General features: G+C 42.0%; 1 protein-coding gene across 8 annotated transcripts in view; it reads left to right on the top strand.

The window, feature by feature from the left end:
* Positions 1-7245: 7245 nt before the first annotated feature.
* The window catches only part of FBXW7 (F-box and WD repeat domain containing 7), a 226699-nt gene continuing 213743 nt past the window's right edge, over positions 7246-20201 (top strand). For 3 of the 8 annotated variants that reach the window (XM_081544829.1, XM_081544827.1, XM_081544837.1), the window contains exon 1: positions 7246-8339. The gene's annotated coding sequence lies outside the window, so the exon portion shown is untranslated. The remainder of the gene's footprint in view (positions 8340-20201) is intronic. The other 5 variants (XM_081544832.1, XM_081544828.1, XM_081544834.1 and 2 more) reach the window with 5 other exon arrangements.

Genomic DNA, 20201 nt, shown 5'->3' with positions numbered 1-20201 from the left:
GGTTCTTGTCAAGTATGTTCTTCCTTGCTTTATATATAATAAGCTAAGTACATACTACTGGTGACAGGTTGCAGTGGTGGTGGGTTCTGTTACAAAGGACTCCAGTGAAGGTGAAGACAATCAGGTACAGATTCTGGTAGAGTTAAGCAGAGGTTGTGGTAACCTGAAAGACAGATAGAGAATAAAAGAACCTAAGAACTGAGAGTTAGATGCTCTTTATAGGCACCTATAAACTCAGGACAAATAGAAGGAGAGGAAAAAGAGGTAATAAGGGCTTTGGCTGGGATAAAGAGCAGGGCCTTCCAGGGGAGGCATGGTAGGACAAAGGTGGAAGGAAACAGCATCTAAGAAAATGTATAGGTTACTTTTGGAAGACAGGGGAGTGCTTAGTACCTCAGTGAGTGACTCCCCCAACTACTAAATAATAAAGCTATATAAAGCCTATAAAGCTGCATGGAGTCAAAGGTGAGTGAAAAAGCAACTGAAGGAAAGATCACCCTTTACTAAAATTATAGAATGCTCTTAGTGGACTTAAAATATAACATTAAAAAAATGATATAATGTAAAGCAATTACTGCCAAATAGTATTAGAGAGTGCAGTTCTTAGTTTCCCTAAAAATACTTACATTTAAACATTTAAATATAACTGGAGAATGCAATATGTGAACTCTGATTGGATCAAGTTGGGGGCAGGACACAAGCGATCAAAAATACTGTTGGTATTTTATGCTTGAAATTTGCTAAAAAAGTAGATCTTGAACTACTTTTAAGTACCCCAACAAACACACAGAGGGAACTATGTGAGGTAATGACTTTGTTAACCTTATTGTGGTAATCATTTCACAATATGTAGGCACATCAAATCATCACACTGTGATGCAATGCTGTCTGTCAATTATATCCCACCAAAGCTGGAAAAAAATGCTGTTGGGACAATTAGGAAAATTTAAATGGGAATTAAATTTAGATATAGATGTTTGTTAATTTTTTTAGGTCTGATTAAAGGTTTGGCTTAGGTATATTCTTTTCTTAATTGATAACTGCTGAAATATTACCTAAGGAAAAGGATGAAGCATTAGGAGGCCTGCCATTTAGTCTCAGATGGTTCAGAAAAAGTACATAAGGCAAATATAGCAAAATGTTAACCATGACTGAATCTAGGTGGAAGGTGTATGACAAGAAGTTACACTATCCTTTCAGTGCATTAAAAAAAATTGTCATAGTGAAAATCTGAAAAATGACAGTAAGATTGAAGGTTTCTAGCCTGTGATCACTTACTTGCTTATCAAGACAATAAAGCAGTCATCTATCTATCTGTCTATGCCTATGTGTTAAGTCACTTCAGTTGTGTCTGACCCTCTGTGATCCTATGGACCATAGCCCACCACCAGGCTCTTTTGTCTATGGGATTCCCCAAGCAAGAATACTGGAGTGGGTTGTTATGTCCTCTTCCAGGGGTTCTTCTTGACCCAGGGATTGAACTCACGTCTCTTACGTCTCTTGCATTGGCAGGTGGGTTCTATACCATCAGTGCCACCAGGGAAGCCTATATATATATATACATATACACATATATATTGGAGAAGGAAATGGCAACCCACTCTAGTATTCTTTCCTGGAAAATCCCATGGATGGAGGAACCTGGCGGGCTGTAGTCCATGGGGGTCGCAAAGAGTCAGACACGACTGAGCGACTAACACACACACACACACACACGTATATACTTATGGCTGAGTTGAATTGTTGTATAGCAGAAACCAACACAATGTTGTGAAGCAATTTTCCTCCAACTAAAAGGGAAGAATATAACATCAGACAGTTCAGATAGTTTTAGATGGTATTAGCGGAGGTGAAGTATCAAGCCTGGGACATACTGGTAGCTGCTGCTGTTTAGTTGCTCAGTCGTGTCCAACTCTGTGCAACCCCATGGTCTGTAGCCCCACAGGCTGCTCTGTCCATGGGATTCTCCAGGCAAGAATACTGGAGTGGGTTGCCATGCCCTCCAGCAGGGGATCTTCCCCATCCAGGGATCAAACCCAGGTCTCCCGCATTGCAGGTGGATTCTTTACTGTCTGGGCCACCAGAGAAGCCAGGGACATATTGGCTCCAGACTACAGACCCCATCGAGCCAGGACACCACTGTTTTCACCATTGTATGTTCAGCACTTAGTCAAGTGCTAGGGAACAGGTGATAAGTAAATTTCTGTTCATTAAATGGGGAAGTAAATGTGAAAATTCTATGCTTTGGATAGATATTCTAACCCTTTTATGTTTTCTCTATATCATTACTCCTTGGAAAACCAAAAATATACAAATAATATTTATGGATCTAGGACCTTTAGCAACTCCCTACTGTTAACTCAATAAATCAACTTTGAATTTCAAGCCAAAACATTTAGAAACCTTTCCTTTTCAGAGTTAAGTTACATGTAAACATACCTTAATACTTTTATGAAGTCATTTTCTTTAACTCTGTTTCACTCAATACTTTATTTTGAAAATAATGGCTTGACTTTACTAAAGATAGTGACTATTAATGACAAAATCAAATGAAGGAGTCTTCTGAAACTTTAAAGCTAAATTATCAAATATAACAAGTGATTCAAATTTATTTTATTAATTTAATTTTCCATTATAACTAGTAGTCAACTATCATTCATTTTCAGAATCAATCTTTTTGCAAACCCAGATGATGATGAAGGCCACACAGGGACAATCTCATCAAACAGTTGATAAGTTTTCTAGACTGATGTGTTCTTGTATTTAACAACATCATCAAGCTCTGGTACCTTCCAACATTTTTAACAGCACTATGATATTATTAAGGAGCTGATCACCAAATTCAAGGGCCTTTGCCACATCATTTGATACGACCAACCACTCCTTTATTTTGTAGTTCTTTCAGATGTTGAGGAAGTATGGTTATTCTCTGAAGAGGCCATGGGTCAAGTGGTAGACTGGCTATAAGGGATGAGGGGGAGAGTGGCGAAACTTTTTTTAAAAGCAGGTTTCCATGTAGTCCCTTTTTAGCACTATTATTTAGATTAATATTTAAAATTTTTATTCTTTTATTTTTATGGGTACCAATCTTAATCTGATTCTAAAGCTATTAGGCTTAAAATAAAGTAACCTTATCCAATGGTAGACTATGAGGTTTGCCATGTGGAAGTGAACAACATTCCATAGACCAGGGGAACTAATTTACCTTGCTGCTCCAGAAGCCTGAGTGTCAGTATGATGTAATAGCAAGCGTCATCTATTTGAAGACTTGGGGCTGAATCCAGGCTTCCTTTTTACTTAATTTTCTGACCCTGGTTAAGTGATTTAATTTCTGTGGGTCTTCATCCAATCTTAAAATATCACTCACTCTAAACAAAGAACTGACAGATAAGAACATGATAAGATAGTCAAATAGAATACCTTGGAGAAATTTGTCAGATAGCGACATGGATGGTATGTATTTGATATTAATGAGTAAAATTAAAAACAAAAACAAAATATGTATTTTAGCAGGAATTTTAGGAGGGAAGCAAAAGTCATTGTAACTTTCATAAAATGAATGAAACTTGGAAATGAAAAAAAATTTGTGCAGGTGAAACAAGTTGTTACACAGTTGCCTATAAAATACAAAGTAAGAATTTAGTTACACAGGTTCATTGAATAAATATTTGACTACATACTTGAGGAAAACTAAGTCACATCAAAGTACCATGAGGGATTCCAGCAACAATTTAATAGTTCAAAGCATGACATTATTTTGGAATGTAAAAAATATAGCCTTACAGACCTACTTTTAAGTTTATCATCAAATTCATAAGAGATAATTAGGCAAACTATTAATATAATTATTCTTATTTTGGAAAGAACTTGTCCCAAATGTAACTCATTTGGTAGTATTACCTTACTTAACATATATTATTCAAATATGGACTATTGGAAAGGATATTGGAAAATTGGGTATCTCAGTGATTAGGCATGAAAATGATTAACACATTTCACAAAGAATACAAATGGCCAGTTGATATATGAAAAGGTCCTCACTGGCATCAGCAATCAGGGAAATGCAAGCTCAAACTTCCACCAGACTAGCAAAGCAGAAAAGGACTGACTATATCAATTGTGGTTGAGGGTGTGGAGCCATGAGGTTCATGAGGTGTGAATGTAACACTTTAGAAAACAGCTTGGAATTATTCATTCAAATTTAGAACACACATAACTACTCCCAGGTATATACCATACAGAAACTCAGATGTGATGGAATACATATGTAAGAAATATTTACAGCAGTATCTACAACACTTTCAAACGGGAAACAACCCAGATATTCATCAACAATAGAATGGCTAAATAAATTATGCCATATTACTATAGTGGAACACCGTAAAACTCAGCAATTAAAATGAACAAACTACAGTTATATGAACAACCCAAAGAACGTATGACGGATTAAAAGAGATGTTGAGCAAAAGCTGTAATCAAAACAGGTTACATACTGTTGTTCCAAGAGAAAGGGCAAAACCAAATAATATGTTGTTTAGAGATATACATGCTTATAATAAAACTATAGAGAAAAGCAAGGAAATGGCTATGACTAAAGTTAGAATAATAGTTACCTCAAAAAGGGAGGGGAAGAGTTGTATTCAGGAAGGTCACTGGGGTACTTCTGGGGTGCTGGAAATGTTCCATTTCTTGACCTGGTTGGTTACATGGCTTCTTTTACAATTACTCATTTTACTGAGTAACTGCTTTATGCATTTTAAAGCATATTTCACAATCAAACCACTAAAGGTAATTGAATATTGTAGATGGAATTTCTAGAAAGAAATACTGCTAGAGAATTTAGCTTATGAAATCTTTTACAGCAAAAACTACTGATGTGGGATAATGAAGCTGATAAAATAGTTTCTCATACGAGTTCACTTTCAAGTGTAGGAGAAAAGAACCCTATACAAATATCCCTCTGTTATATTTTAACATACTATGCAGATCTTTATTATAAAAAAACTGATGAACCAGGGAAAGAACTCTGTTACCTAAAACTTCAGATTTCTCTTTTTGAATTTCGAATGACCCAGTTGTTTTCTTCTCTGGAGTAGTAAGAAATGAAAGCACTGAAGAGATGCAGACCAAGTTGGCAATGTATGAGCTTCCTTTTCTGCAGCCGCCAGTTCCAGCTGTTTCCTCCAGTTAGCATTCTGGGTGGTGAAGTGGGTGGGTCTTGCCTAATAAGCTAGCGCAGCTGTAAGTTCATCAGCAGTTGGCTGAGGGCTCTCCTCCCTGCTGTTCTGCCCCTCAGCACCAAGGTTCTCTGGTGGAACCACTGACAACGAAAACCAATCAGGCTGCCGAAAAGCTCCATGTGGTTGGTTACACACTTCCCTGGACGTGTCCTCTGCTGCGTTGCAGAGCTCTGATGTTTGCCTTCTTTCTAGCCAAAGTTAACAGAAATCTGTGGTGCTAGGCTTTACAAAATCCCCTCAATCTATTTTATTCCTTCAATTTCCATCAAAAAATTAGGAAGAGGAGCAAACCCCAAAATGATTTACACATGTAGCCATGTGGGGCCATCACTTGCTGCTCAGATTCCTTGTGAGTCTTATTTGGAAGGATCTGGCAGGGACTGGTCATAAGAAGAGAGTCAAATCTAGGGCAAGTTAAACATAGGAGAGTTAACCTGGCTCTTAGAACTTGGATGAACGGGAGATGGGCAAGGGCTACTTTATCAGTCTCTTCTTGCTTTGGCAATATCCGTCCCCACCCTTCCATTACTTTTTTTGCAGCATTTTAATAAAAATGAGCCCTTGTATTTTACCCAGTTACAAGGTTCCTTGATGTATTTGCATATGGTGGTGGCAGCAGGGGCAGAAACTCTGAGCTTCCCAGATCTTTATATAAAAACCTGCGCCTTATCCCCTGAGGTAGAAAGATCTGTAATAGTCACTATCGTTGATTCCGGAAGAGGTAAGGCGCGCCAGAGTCCAGAGACCCAACTGCGGAATCGACTTCCTTTCGTCTCTGCTTTTATCTCCTTCTCACACTATTCATCAGGACAGGTGCAAGGCAGATTTCTGAGGATTCTGAAATCGTTTTATCTTAAAATTTCCTGTCGTAGAGAACTACACTGTCAACTTCATGAGTTTTTACTTGAATTTACTTTCCAGGATAACACCTGTAGGAAAACCGGTATAAATAGTAATAATATTTATTTTAGAAAGGAAATAGCCTTTGAGTCAGATCTGAAACACAGGCCAGAATTTCTTGATCACAGTAATGGACACTGATTAACCACCAATACCAGCTCTCCAAAGCTCCAAGCCACAAACGTGATGAATGATTCCTAAAAGGGAGGCAGTACTAAACTCTCCTCCGGAAAAGTCAAAAACCCTTCCACAATCCCTGGGAGGGCGGCTCCCTTCCTTCGTCCCAGCAATTCGCCTCCGTTTTCACTAAAGACTCAGGCTGTGACTCCTCACTTCAGCCGCAGCCCCATTTCCTTGGGGTAGAGAGGGGTAAGAGGGGTGTGTTACAACTCGCATCTTTACAATGCTACGCAGTTTACAAAGCGCTTGGACTTCCGTCAAAGTCCTCTGAGCTCCGCGAGTGAGGGAGCCATTCATTCATTCATCAAACATTTGCTCTGCCTGACCACGCGTCATCCGGCGCTGGTGTCGCTCCACGCCAGGGGAAGGGTGGGGCGCTCGCTCCCTCGAGCAGGTGCGGCGGATCAAGCTGTAAGATAACTTCTCTCTCAGCTGGGCTTCGAAGGCCCGTCTGGGGCCAAATGCCTCACCTTCGGGTGGTGCGCGCCCGAGCATGGCCGCGCGGCCTGGGCCTCCTCCTAGCTCCCCAAGGAGCAGTCACCACCTGCTCTGAGGGAAACCGCTACAGAGCAAGCTCTCTCCACCGCCCTCGGGTCAGGGGTAAGCTCAGGCGGCAGCTTAGGCTCCACGCGGCTCCTCCCCTTCCTCTCTTCTGTTCTGACGCGGCCGTAGAGGCGGCGGCAGCGACACCGAGTCCGCGGCCCGAGGCGCACCCACCCGCTCGCGGAGCCCGACTTCCTCTTCCCTTGGCGCGTCATCAGAGCGCGCCAGAGGCGCCTAGGGCGGGGTGGTTGGAAAGGTGAAAAAAGACTAGGGGAGGGAGCCTCCGAGCGGAGAGAAAAGGGAGGGCGGAGGGGGAGAGCGGTTGCTAGGTGACTTGCGTCATTGTTGCGCGCCGTTTTCCTCCCGCCCCTCTCTCTGGAGTGAGGCGAGAGCCCCGCACTGAGCGAGGGAGACAGCGAGCTGAGCTCCGGGCGCTGCCGCCGCCGCCGCCGTTGCGAGCGTGAGAGCCAGGGGGCATCTGAGAGACCCAGCGCCCGTGCGCCGGCCGCCGCCAGGACCTCTGCCCTGACCTGGGCCGGCGGGAGCCGCGGCCACCGCTCTTCTCCCCCCCTCACCTTCCCGGCCGGCAGCCGCGGCTGCACACGCCGGAGCCCGAGCCGGAGCCGGTGGCTGGGGGGCAGGGAGGTGGCTGCCTCGGGCCGGGGCTAGTCCGCTGCTCCGCGGGGAGAGGACGCCGAGGAGGGGCCGGAGCTTCTGTTCGTCCCGGGGCGCGGGGCGAGGGACCCCCAAGGTGGAGGGAGGGGGTCCCGGCCGCAGCGACACATGCGGGAGCCGGGCGCGGGGGCGGCGCCGAGCGGAGCCGGCCGGGTCGCCCACCTCGCCGCCGCCTCGGCCACCCGCCCGGGGCCGTAGCACCTCGCCCCGGAGTGCATGAGACGGGGCTCCGAGCCGGGCAGACGCCCCCCGGCCGGGGGGGCGGGGACCCCGATGTGAAGCGGCGGCCGGGGCGGCGGGGACCGCGGGACCGGCGCCGCCGACCTTCCCTTCCCTCCCCCCGCCCCTCTGCCCCCTCGGGGGGTCTCCTCTCTCGGCCCGTCGCCGGCCCCCCGGCTCCTCGGCAGGACTCCGGGAGGAGTTCTTAGAGCCCCCTCCCTGCCCCAGCCCCGAGGGCGGCGGGGCCGGGGGGGACCCGGGGGGCCGGCCGCAGCCTCCGCCCAGAAGAAACTTTGTAAGACAAAAACCCGGAGCCTCCCAAACGGGACTGTCGGGGAGAAGTGGCCCGGGACTGGCAGAAGACCCAGCCTGAAGAGACCCAGGAAGAGGAAAAGAGGAGGTAAGCGGGGCCGCCGCCGCCGCCGCCTCTGCTCCGGCCGCGCGGAAGAGACCCGGGTGGCTGCCCGGCTGGGCGATCGCAGCCCCGCTTCTTGCTCAGCAGCGCGCCGGAGCTGCCGCCTCGGTCCCGAGGAGGACAGGAAGCAGCCCGCTTTCTCAGCGCCGCCGGTTCTTCTCTAAAGTGTGAGTGCCCCGGGAAGGGGAGTGGGGGGGGGTAGAAAGGGGGAGGATGCTGGGGCGTCCTCTGGAGTTTGGCCGCTGTTTTCCAGGAGTGTTGGGAGTGTGTAGATGAGAGGGATACCTTAGTCCTCACTGCCAGGAGAGGCATCCGGCAGTCCTGTGTTTTGTAACCTTTAGCGCTGGGTACGTGTGATACACACAGGTTTCTCTTCGAGGAGTTCTGTCTTTCTTCAGAGTGGACACTTGTACCTTTCTGGCCAGTAATTGGCAAAAGGAAATTGAGGAAGCCCAAGTCTGTGTGTGCACAAAGGACATCTCTGTAATATGTCTTTTCCCGGTACACCGGGTGGGAAACTGCGCTGTAGTTTTTGCCCCTGGGCAACTCTTATTTGGGTTCCCAAGTGGGAACCTCTGACTCTGTGAACCCCTGAAAGTAAAACTTTTTTTTGCTCAGTCTTCTTTGAGAGATTTCATTTCAGGAGCAACTGGTATAGGAGCTATTTTTTTACCTTCTCGTTTCCTGGGTGTAATTCCTGTGTATCTGGAGGACACTAACAGATTGCAGTTACTCAGGAAATTCTGAGTTCTTATGAATCGCAACTGATTTGGGGTAGAGAATTTAGTACTTTAACCAGTTCATGAAAGTTACTAAGTTTTTTCCTTAAGTGCTTTTTTTTTAGTAGCATATGTCCTGCTTGATGACTTGAAGCTTAGCTTATTTATCTCACGCTTCTCTATACAGTGAGGAGAAACTTCTGATGTTTAATTCTTTGAAGAAGAATGTTTTTCCTCTTCCTTTATTTTAAAAGTGAAGTCTGTAAAATTTTTTATTTGTGATTTAGGTATCCTCTCCGTGTGCCAAATTAAGGTGCAGGAAAGTAATTAACATTTCATATATTTGTACAGACCATAAGCATATGGTGGAATTTTATTTAACAGAACATAGTCAGTACTAAGAATTAGGGCCCCTCCAGACAGCTGTGTGAGCTCACACTCTCTGAAGCCACTGCTGAGAGAAGCTTAGTGGGAATGAATGTAGAAACTTTGTGGGAATGCGGTTATCTATGCTCTTTTCTCTCACGATCTTGTTTAAAACTTTCTCAAAACATTTTTCATCCTGAATTGTTTCTCTTTTGAAGAAATGAATTCTACAAGTTTATTAGCCCCTGAATTATGTAACGGTTCATTTATTTCTCCCAAACCTGTCTCAAGTATCAAGACACATCCCAAATTTGTGTTTTGAGAATTGCTAGAACAAGCTGGAGTTCATCTTTTCCTGGTTTTGTAGATGTTGATTGTTTCTCTTTACCATCATCTTTCCTGACTTTTTGTCTGTTTTAGAATAATTTCTTCCATCCTCATCATCACTTTGCCCCCCTCTGGAACTTCTCCAGGTGTTTTGTTTCTCTTTGTATGCCTTGTTCTTGTTTTGCTTTTGTTAGAAGTCTTAAATTCTCTTTTAAATAGATACTGACATCAAAATATTGAGCAGTGTATGTAATATTAGCTGTGGAGTCAAAACCAAATGTCTGTAGATCTGTTATTTTGTGACCTTGAGGAAGTCATGTATTCCATACTTGACAAGGATTGGAGGAAGAGAAATCTAGCTTTGCATAGGCTCTTTGGTGGGGAGGAAAGGAGGGCAGAGCAACAAACTCATTTGAGCATAGATTATACTCCATCAAAGTTGTTTACAACTTCAAGACTTGTATTGTTTTGACTATACATTGGTTAAAAATCATGGTAACGTTTTATTGCATATTCGAGTAGTAAAGAAACAGCAAAATATTTGGGGGTCCCTGCCTTTGAGATGCTTTTGTGTCCAGGTGGCAGAGGCAATGAAACACAAATTGCACAGAATTGTAGGAAAGGGGGATTGGACTAGGTTTCATCTATGACCACTATGGTGGCTGCTGTTTGGTACCTTACAGATGTAAATTTAGTTGTACAAATTTCATTAGAGAAATGTTGATGTTGGACTATACAGAACTTAATGGAGTTTATCAGTCAGGGGAAAGTGTTTTTTTTTTAGGAAGAAAAGAGTAGGTGGAGATAAAGTGTTTATAACTCTTGGAACTGGAGGGTGTGAAGGACAAATGTAATTAGGAAGTTAACTTATGGGAATACAGCGGGAATTTGTTGAGTAGCTTTAGGGCCAGTTTGTGTGGATACATGTTTACAGCCCGAAGAATGAATTGAGAGTAGTGATTTTGAGAGGGTAGTTTTAGACCACTGAGGATAAAATTGTATTTTAGGCCATGAGGCATTGTACCTGGATTAGGATTTTGGTGTTCTAGGGAACTAACATTTTACACCACAGTCACCTGAAGGACTATAACAGATGCAAGGTGAAAAAGAAGATGCTCCCAATATGTAGTATGTATGGTACTGCTGCTGCTGCTGCTAAGTCGCTTCAGTCGTGTCCGACTCTGTGCGACCCCATAGACGGCAGCCCACCAGGCTCCGCCGTCCCTGGGGTTCTCCAGGCAAGAATACTGGAGCGGGTTGCCATTTCCTTCTCCAATGCATGAAAGAGAAAAGTGAAAGTGAAGTCGCTCAGTCGTGTCCGACTCTTAGCGACCCCATGGACTGTAGCCTACCAGGCTCCTCCGTCCATGGGATTTTCCAGGCAAGAGTACTGGAGTGGGGTGTCATTGCCTTCTCCTATGTATGGTACTACTGGTTTCTTATAAAAAGTGATTAAAAAATGGGGCAATGGACCTTGTTTTGGACATTAAATTTTAGGGTTAAAGTTGGATACCGATGCAGTTTTAAAACAGTAAAATGGTGAGTAATATGCTGAAAACTGGGAGTCATTATTAAGTACTGTGGTTTCTCTATAGTGTTTATGGAGAGAATGAGCTGAAAACTGTGTACATTTACTTGGGAGGAGGGGAATTTGTTAAAGTTAGCAAAGATACAGGAAGAACAAAGAATGGATGAGACTGAAAGTGAATGAGAGTTGAAATTGAAAAAGAAGGAATGACCTTTAAACATGGCCACCAGTTCAGTCTTAGGGCATATGATTATCTTTGAAATAGCTAACAAGCTTTTTATAGGCTATGTAGGTCCTTTGAGATTAAGTTCAGAAGAATATATAAAATTTCGGTTGTAATGAACTTATACAAGGAGGGACAGATCTGTTTCATCAAATTCATCTTTTTAAAAGTTTGCGTTTCATTATTATCCTAAGTTTGGTCTTTAACATGCCGAAGTGGTGCTAAAAATAGCTGGCAGAGAAGGCTACTTCCCCTCTGCAGTTGGTGCGAGTCTTTGTGTCCCGTACAATGGAGGGGATATCCCTGTGTTGGCACAGCATGCTGAAAATGCCTTAAAAACCTTTCTATTAAGAAACAATCAAAAACCAATTTGGCACTTAAAAGAATTTAGACATCTTCGAAGCATTTGTAGACACTGGAAGACTGATCTTTAAGAAATTAAAAATATTTAAAATTTTTGTGGTGAAACTTGCATAGAGGGTATTCTCTAACAAGGGCTTTCCAGGTGATGCAACAGTAGAGAACCTACCTGCCAATGCAGGAGACGCAGTTTGATCCCTGGGTCAGGAAGATCCCCTGGAGAAGGAAATGGCAACCCACTCCAGTACTCTTGCCTGGGAAATGCCGTGGACAGAGGAGCCTGGTGGGCCACAGTGTGTGGGGCTTCCTAAGAGTTGGACACGACTGAGCGCAGCACACCATCATCGGCATCTAACAAGGATTAAGGATTGTGAGATAGGAAATACATACATCACACTTTTTTGTGTTCCTTAGTTTGAATTCACCTTCTTAGTAGCTTCTTTGGCCTCTTCCTCAGAGCAGTATAATTGAAATGGACATAGCTATTTAGACAGGGAGCTAGATCTAAGGTGATTCTAGGACTTGGAATATATGCCATGTGTGCCTTCTCTTCTCACCCTCTATTTTCCACATTGTTTCTGCAGGTGAAATCATATTTTGATGAACTTTAAAGGGCCTTTTTGGGTTAACTTGATCTACTCGTAAAGACAGTGGCGTAGATGGGGCTTGTAGTAGGGAGGGATCACCTCGTGTGCTCTGCGCTCTGCCTTAGCGACTTTGGGACTCATTTGGGATGAATAATAGAGTCTTATGTGTGTGTGTGTGTTTAAACATTGCTGTTGCTAAGTCGCTTCACTCATATCCGACTCTGTGCGACCCCATAGACGGCAGCCCACGAGGCTCCCCCGTCCCTGGGATTCTCCAGGCAAGAACACTGGAGTGGGTTGCCATTTCCTTCTCCAATGCAGGAAAGTGAAAAGTGAAAGTGAAGTCGCTCAGTCGTGTCCGACTGTTAGCGACCCCATGGACTGCAGCCTACCTGGCCCCTCCGTCCATGGGATCCTCCAGGCAAGAGTCCTGGAGTGGGGTGCCATTGCCTTCTCCGGTGTTTAAACATTGGATGATCCCCAAGCCCACAGGTAGTTAGCAGAAGCCCAACTCGCGTACTTGAAGGTGGTTCTTGGCGAAACCTTGTGTTTCCTCCAGCATCTCATTGTGCAGAGGAGGGGTTGGCAAACATTTTTCCTTTGTGAGGGGCCAGTTAGTAAATAGTTTAGATTTTGTGAACCATATGGTCTCTGTTGCAAAGATTCAGTTCTGCTGTTGAAGTGTGAACGCAGCCACAGACAATATGTAAGTGATTGTATGTGACTGTGTTCTAATAAAGCTGTGTACATAAAAACAAGGTAGACTGAGTTTGGCTGGTAGTTTACGGATCCCTGGTATAAAACACTGCCAAGTCCACTAACATGCAGTGTGAGCTTCCTTCCACTACAAAGCTGGGACTGGCTATTTTAGCTGGTCTCTGTTTTCTAAATGAGATGTATTTCTTGGAGGCTGTCTGAAAATGATTCTGCAGAGTCTTCTGTTCAAAGGTCCTTTTTCCTCCACAGTGATGAAAAACTATGGACTGAGGAGCAGCTAAAAAGTAGGGACTGCTTGGATTTCTCATTCAAAGATACCATAGCATGTAAGATACCATATGGTGGTATACTGGCTGTGTATCAGGGCCAGAAGCATCTCTGAAGTAACTTTGAAGAAACTTGTGGGTATAATTTTGAAAGGTTCTGAAAATAAGCTGTAGAGCATTTACTTTAGATGTAAAATTAGAATTACTCATGGTTTGTTTGAATCAGGTGAAAATAGTAGTCAAACCTTAAGATCATTAAAGTTTGATCCTTCTGTTTCTTAAAACTTTGATGATCTTTTGCAGTGCCCATCAGTGTGTAGAATTACTGGCTCCATAATTTTTGTTAATTTCAAGTATTAGATCTTAACAGATCACTTAAATCACTTAATTGTGTACTTTAAAAATTTTTGCTGTGTTCTTAAGGGTAAATGTACCATGGGTTAATAGATTCACCCAATAAATAAATCTCAAATGTGTTGTTTAGAAAGGACAGTTCATTTTGTTCAATTTTACATCATAGCCAATATCAAAACTTTTGTTTCGTTTGTTAATATTGGATGGTGGTATATTTTCACCCTGGTTTCATAGGACTTATTTATCTCAGGGTTCCCCTGTGTATGGCAGGGGAAGGGGCTATTCTTGCAGTAGTGACCACTTTTTAGTTTCTAACCTGCTTTTACTTTACATAATGTTTCTACATAGAATTGGTAACTTCAGTTCCTCTTCCTTTAAAAAAGGAGTCTGACAATTTTGCACAGCCTGACAATTTTAGTATACCTTTTAGAAAGAAGGCCGCTGTAAAGTCGCTCTCTCTCCTTCATTAGGAGAGGATTCTTTCTTTGCTCTTTGTAAAAGTATTCATTTTGTTTCAAGCTTAAGGATTAGTGACAGTTTAAAAGACACAAGGTGTCTGTCTCCTATCTGCAAATATTCCAAATAGAAATATTCCATATTGGTGACACTTTCAGTGGACTAGGGAAAAGAGAGGTGTATAATTTTTTTTTATTACTTGTAGCTGAATTGTCATTACCAATAGATGAGTAAACTTGTTTCCAAATAATGGACTCCTGCTGTTAAACATTTCTGCTTTGTGACTTTTCCCACCAGGTATCCAGCCAGTCTGTCTGATGCCTTAGTATAGTAGATTTTTGCTACTTTCTTGTGATACCTCATTGATCCTGTCTCATGATCCCTTTCATAACAGGTTTAGAGTGTTTTCTAAATCTGCTTGACATTTTCTGAACACTATGGGATTTATATTTTCTAATAATTACACGTTTACACACATGTGTAGTTAGCAGTTCCTCCTAGTCTACCTTCAGAATTGTGAAATATTTGAGGGAATATCTGTGCTTGATCTGGATATTGAGTGACAGAACATATAGCATTTTTTCTAAAATGTTCCCTTAAAAAGTTTTGAGTGACAATTGATTTCTCTAAAACTGTAAGCTAATAGAAGAAAATATGTTTGTGTTGTATTATCCTGCAGTGCAGGTAGTTGAAAGGTAATGAATAAAAATGCACAAGAGACATTATTGCTTCGTATCTTGTTTTTTGCTCTCTTCCCCTTCACCTAAGGGATAGATTGTAGCTCAGTCAGATATTGTGCAGTTTCTGTTGCTTTGCTGTTTCGCCTCTGCCCTTTTTTTCCAGCTGAAGGTTGTTAGCTACTGGAAATCTGGTGGCTTTAGGCAGGAGGTTGCATGTGCTGTGTGTATCTGTGTGCACGTGAGTCATGCTAGATACTCCTTCATGGCTGCTGTGGAATTTAGGAAGTATTAAAAAGATAGTGGTGCAAAATATTTTTAATATCACTTGGGCTTTCTTCTGAGATATTCAACATAGGACAAGATACTGAACCCATCAATATATGTTAGGCCAGATGTGAAGTGTCACAACAAATTGTTGGTTTGTTTTTGGAAGACAGTATGTATCTTGGTGAGACTTTTAGGAGGCATGCTTTTCAGGGCAGTGTAGAGGGTAATAATAGACCTTTGCACAACATCTCTAGGTCTGAGAAGGACTTGCCCCACTAACGTTGTTGTTCAGTTGCTCAGTCATGTCTGACGCTTTGTAACCCCATGAACTGCAGCACGCCGGTCCTCCTTCCCTTCATCATCTCCCGGAGTTTGCTCAAACTCATGTCCATTGAGTCAATGATCCCATACAACCATCTCATGCTCTGTCGTCCCCTTCTCCTCCCACCTTCAATCTTTCCCAGCATCAGGGTCTTTTCCAGTGAGTCAGCTCTTCGCATCAGGTGGCCAAAGTATTGGAGCTTCAGCATCAGTCCTTCCAGTGAATATTCAAAGTTGATTTCCTTTTGGATTGACTGGTTTGATCTCCTTGCAGTGCAAGGGATTCTCAAGAGTCTTCTCCAACACCACTTATAATGGTGGGTAATTTAGAACTGTCTAATGGTAGAAACTATTACATATACTTGGAACAAGCAACATGTTGCTAATTTGTTTCTCATTTCTCTCGTAAAATACATTAATGCTTTGGAGGCAGAAGCCCCATTAGTTAGGCAATACTTTCCTTAACTTTGTGGCCTAGGACAAGCTACTTATTAGCCTTTTGCTATGGACTTCATCACCTCTTGATGGGGACATGTCTTACACAGGGTTGTTGTTAGGATTAAATGAGATAATGTAAAACATATGCAAAGCTCTTCCAGTGCCTTCCTGTGACCCATGACTGTTAACTTATTATGGTAAAGATCTTTTAAAGTATAACATAGACAGAAGGCTAATGTCAGGCTTTATATTGCCCAACACTTAAATTCAGCCTTGAGTTTAATAAATTATACTGAAGTAATTCTGCAGTGTTTTCAAAAGCCTCTGAAACAGTGTGTGATTCATTAACATTTTTATTTTAAAAAAATCTTAAAGAAATGGCAGAACTGCTGTGCTTATTATTTATAGAAAAGAAAGACTTATTTAAACATAACTAGAACTTCAGTTTATCTCTAAAGACCTCAATAGTGCTTAGATTAGAAAGGACTCTTTTTAAATAATTTATTGATTATCTCTGAAAGTGACTATGGTTTAAATTGTTCATTTAGAAATAGCAGTATGTAATTGGGTTATCAAGCCATTTAACTGTGCATCTGTAACACTTGAGAATAAAAAACTTTGAAAAAATCATGAAGTTTAAGGAGTTTTATTTGTATTAGTACACTTCAAATATAGAATTTTGAAGAAATTTATTTAGGTGATTTTGTTTTCAATAAATTTTTAGCTTTCTCCTTTTTCTGAAATGATGAGAGGGAGGAAGGGATATTCCCTTTTCATGCTTAATATTTATTAAATGCAGGATCAGTTTTCAGAAATAACTTTTCCTTTAAGCTTGGCATAATCACTGTTCTATTGGCCAGTTCAAGAAATAAATGCTTCTTGATAGTTTTTTGTATTTGGAAAGTGTTTCTATTTTGAGAACAGTTTGCCTATGTCTTCCCAGTTTGTTTATTTAATAGAACTGTATGTTTAAGTTAAGTGTATGAAAAAAATCTGAAGGCAGAAAGAAAAGATTGAGATATGTTTCTTAGCAGTGTTTTTCTTGCCAACTCTTGTCCTCATTCTTATGCAGAAATTAGATTGACTTATGTATTAGTGGATCTCTGGTTAAGTAATTTAACAAATATTTTAGTTTTTAAACAAATTCAATCTTTTAAATATTTTTCTTTGGTGGTTGCAATTGGAGTTTTAATTCTGGAGTTATGCTTCTTTGCATTTTAGAGATTTTCAGAAAGAATTATGATTATGAATAGGTTACTGGATGGGTGGGAGAAGAACATAGTCTTTCTAGTGAGTTTAATTTCTTCCTGTTTATTTATTATGTCTGTAATACCGAGGTTATATAAATAAGTACATGGGTCATCAGCTTTGTTTTGCATGATTGGTGGGCTCTTCATTGATTGTGTGACTTTGATAATATAACCTTTGGAATGCAGCTGTAATAAGTGGGGAACATTTTTTTCGACCTGAATATTACACAGGTAGGCTTTTTATTATTAGAGAAATATGGGGATTTTAACTCACTATATTAGAAATTTAGAGTAGGAAACAAAAGCTTTCCAAGTTTTGGTAAAGGCCTGTTAGTAGGAGGGGAGAGAGAGCGAAGGAGGGAGTGAAGCAGCAGCTTGGGGAGAATGGCTCAGGAGGTTTTGAGGTCAGCCTTAGTCGGAGGTCACACCCTGTTGTTTCTTTGGGCTGTGGACACGGGGTGTTACCGCGTGTTATCTGCCACCCTTTGAAATGTCGATTAGGTGATTGACCCTAGTTCCTGGTTTTTCAACATCTGGATTCTGTAAACCATTGAAGTTTTAATCTATGTGGGATGATCTGTGTATTCTAGGCTGGGAAAATTTCCACAGTACCTGCTGGAGGAGGGGGCGGACATACAGGTTTTGAGTATGTTGGAGTTTCTTTTTTGTTTTGTTTCATTGTTTTTCCTCATGGGCCATGTTCCCCTCATTGGCCACATTTCCCTAGCTTTGCCTAAGAAGGGTATTTGTAATTCTATATATGTGACAGAGTAGCTGAGAGGTAGGCCTTGGAGTTATCAGACCCAGGTTCCAACTGTGCTGCTCTGTGACCTTGGGCAAGTTATTTATTCAGTATGTGAATCTGTAAAACTGAGATGGTGATAATAGTACCTCTCTCTTAGAGGTTAAGAGGGTTGAGATGATGGATCACAGTGTCTGGCTCAGAGTTAGTGCTCAATAAATGTTAATTATCGCAACAGTAATAAATATTACACTATTATGGTTATTTTTGTGTTGCTGAAGGCCTTTGTGACTTGTTTTTGAATATGTCACTACTTTGAAGACTGCTTTTATTCAGCAGCGATGTTCATTGAACACTTACCATGCCAGGCATTGATCTAAGTGAACAGAACATTACAGTCCCTGCCCCCTTGAGACTTACATTCTGGTTGAAGGGTACAGAATACATAAAAGCAAAGTAGATGGCCCGTCACTCATTCTGTGAAATGTGGTGTCTGGCCTCCCGTGTCTGAGTCTCCGCCGGCCAGCCCTACGAGTCTCCACCTGCAGGTCTTTGGCACTTGTTCCTGTTGCTCTGCTTGAGAGAGTTTGTGGCAGGAGCACCCTCATAGCACATAACTAGTCTCATTGTTCTCCAGCTACCGCTCGAGCTTAGTTTTAAGGCAAACTTTTTACTCCTATTTTTCCTTGGCTTACTGCTTAAATTGACTATCACACATCTTTCCTTTCAGGCCCCACACTTCTGTTTCACATTATTTACAGAAGTGTTACTCCTCCCCAGCTTATCATATTTTGCTCATCCATTTCATTTCCAAAGAGAGGATACTAGAAACCTCTTTTAAGAACTATTCCCTGACTAACCTAACTATTGATATATGCTTTCCTCCTGAAAGTGAAAGTTGGTCGTGTCCGACTCTTTGTGACGCCATGGGCTGTCCATGGAATTCTCCAGGCCAGAATACTGGGATGGGTAAGTCTTTCCCTTCTCCAGGGGATCTTCCCAACCCAGGGATTGAACCCAAGTCTCCTTCATTGCAGGCAGATTCTCTACCAGCTGAGTCGCAAGGGAAGCCACAAAGGAGCTTTGCCCCTGTTCTTTTTTAATTTCTCACCTTCTGTGTGTTAATGGAGGTATTTTACTTGGTATTCTCTGTCTTAAAATACATTTCTTATATCTTCAATTAAATTGTAAGCCTTTTTAGGTCAGGGACCACTTTTCTATTCTGAACCTTGGCTTCCTCACTTGAAAAAAAGATAATACCTACCTCACAGGATGTTGTGAGATTTCAGAGAGATAATGTGTTGAAAAGGTCCTGAGCCAAATCCTTAATAAATGTAGTTTTGTTTTCTTTGAACCACTCTAGTCCCTAAAGTTGATACTGGGCATACATACAGTTAGTGCTTAAAAAATACTTGTTAATTTGTCCTGAGTTGAGGTTGAGTCTTTTTATTTAACTTACACTTGTGTGGATTATTACAGTTTTTACTTCCAGATAATATTCAGAATATTTGCAAGTATCAGATGAGAAAGGCTGAAACATGAATAAAAGACAGCAGAATGGTGCTTATAGTAGGGACTGAAGCTCTACTTGGGGCTCCGTGCAGGCTGGTTGTGTGATTTTTGGCAAGTTTTTTAACCCTCGGCCTCAAGTTTCTTTATTTGTAAGATGGGGAAAATAAAAACGGCCTCACTGATACTGTGTTGTTAGGTTAAGTGAGACAATAAACGGGGAGCATAGAACTACTGCCCAGCACGCAGCAGCAGCCTCAGGGAACGTTCGGCGATACCCAGAGATGTTTGTGGTGATCCCAAGTCGGGGAGGAGTGGGTGTGAGGGCACCGCTAGTATCTAGTGGGTAGAGGCCGGGTGTAACCACTGTACAGGACAGCACCCTGCAGCTGAGGATTGTCTGGTCCAAAAGGTCAGTGGTGCCAAGGTTGGGAAATCTTGCTTTATCATTAAGCAGCTTCTCATTTGGTTATTATCTTTGTAGTATAAGGTACTTTGCTAGTTAGAGTCTGTAAAAATACTGACTTCCTTCACCTGTAACTAAAAACTGATATTGTGTGCAGTGTGTGTATGTGTACATGTGTATATACTTTTATGTATGTCTCTGTATCTTGCTGTTTTCTCTGCCTGGAGTATTATTCTCCTTTCATCTGTGAAACACTTATCTAAGACTTAACTGCCGTCTCCTCTAGGAAACATGTCCTGGTTAGTGTGATCAGATGTTTTTTCTGCTGGTTACCCATGGTATCTATCTGGCTTTCATAGCACTGAACATAGTTATTTCTATTTTTCCCTTTTACTGGTCGGTCAGTTCTTTGAGGACAAGGGTTCTTTCGTCTTCATTTTTCAGTAAGTGTCTCTTCCCCCTAAACGGCTAACGTTGGCTGCCATGTGTGTGCTCAGTCACTCAGTTGTGTCT

Source organism: Giraffa tippelskirchi, chromosome 11 (genome assembly GCF_054371585.1).
Source record: "Giraffa tippelskirchi isolate mGirTip1 chromosome 11, T2T-mGirTip1v1.2.pri, whole genome shotgun sequence".
Taxonomy (NCBI): Eukaryota; Metazoa; Chordata; class Mammalia; order Artiodactyla; family Giraffidae; genus Giraffa; species Giraffa tippelskirchi.
The sequence above is the reverse complement of the archived record's forward strand: the minus strand, read 5'-3'. Positions and strand labels throughout refer to the sequence as shown.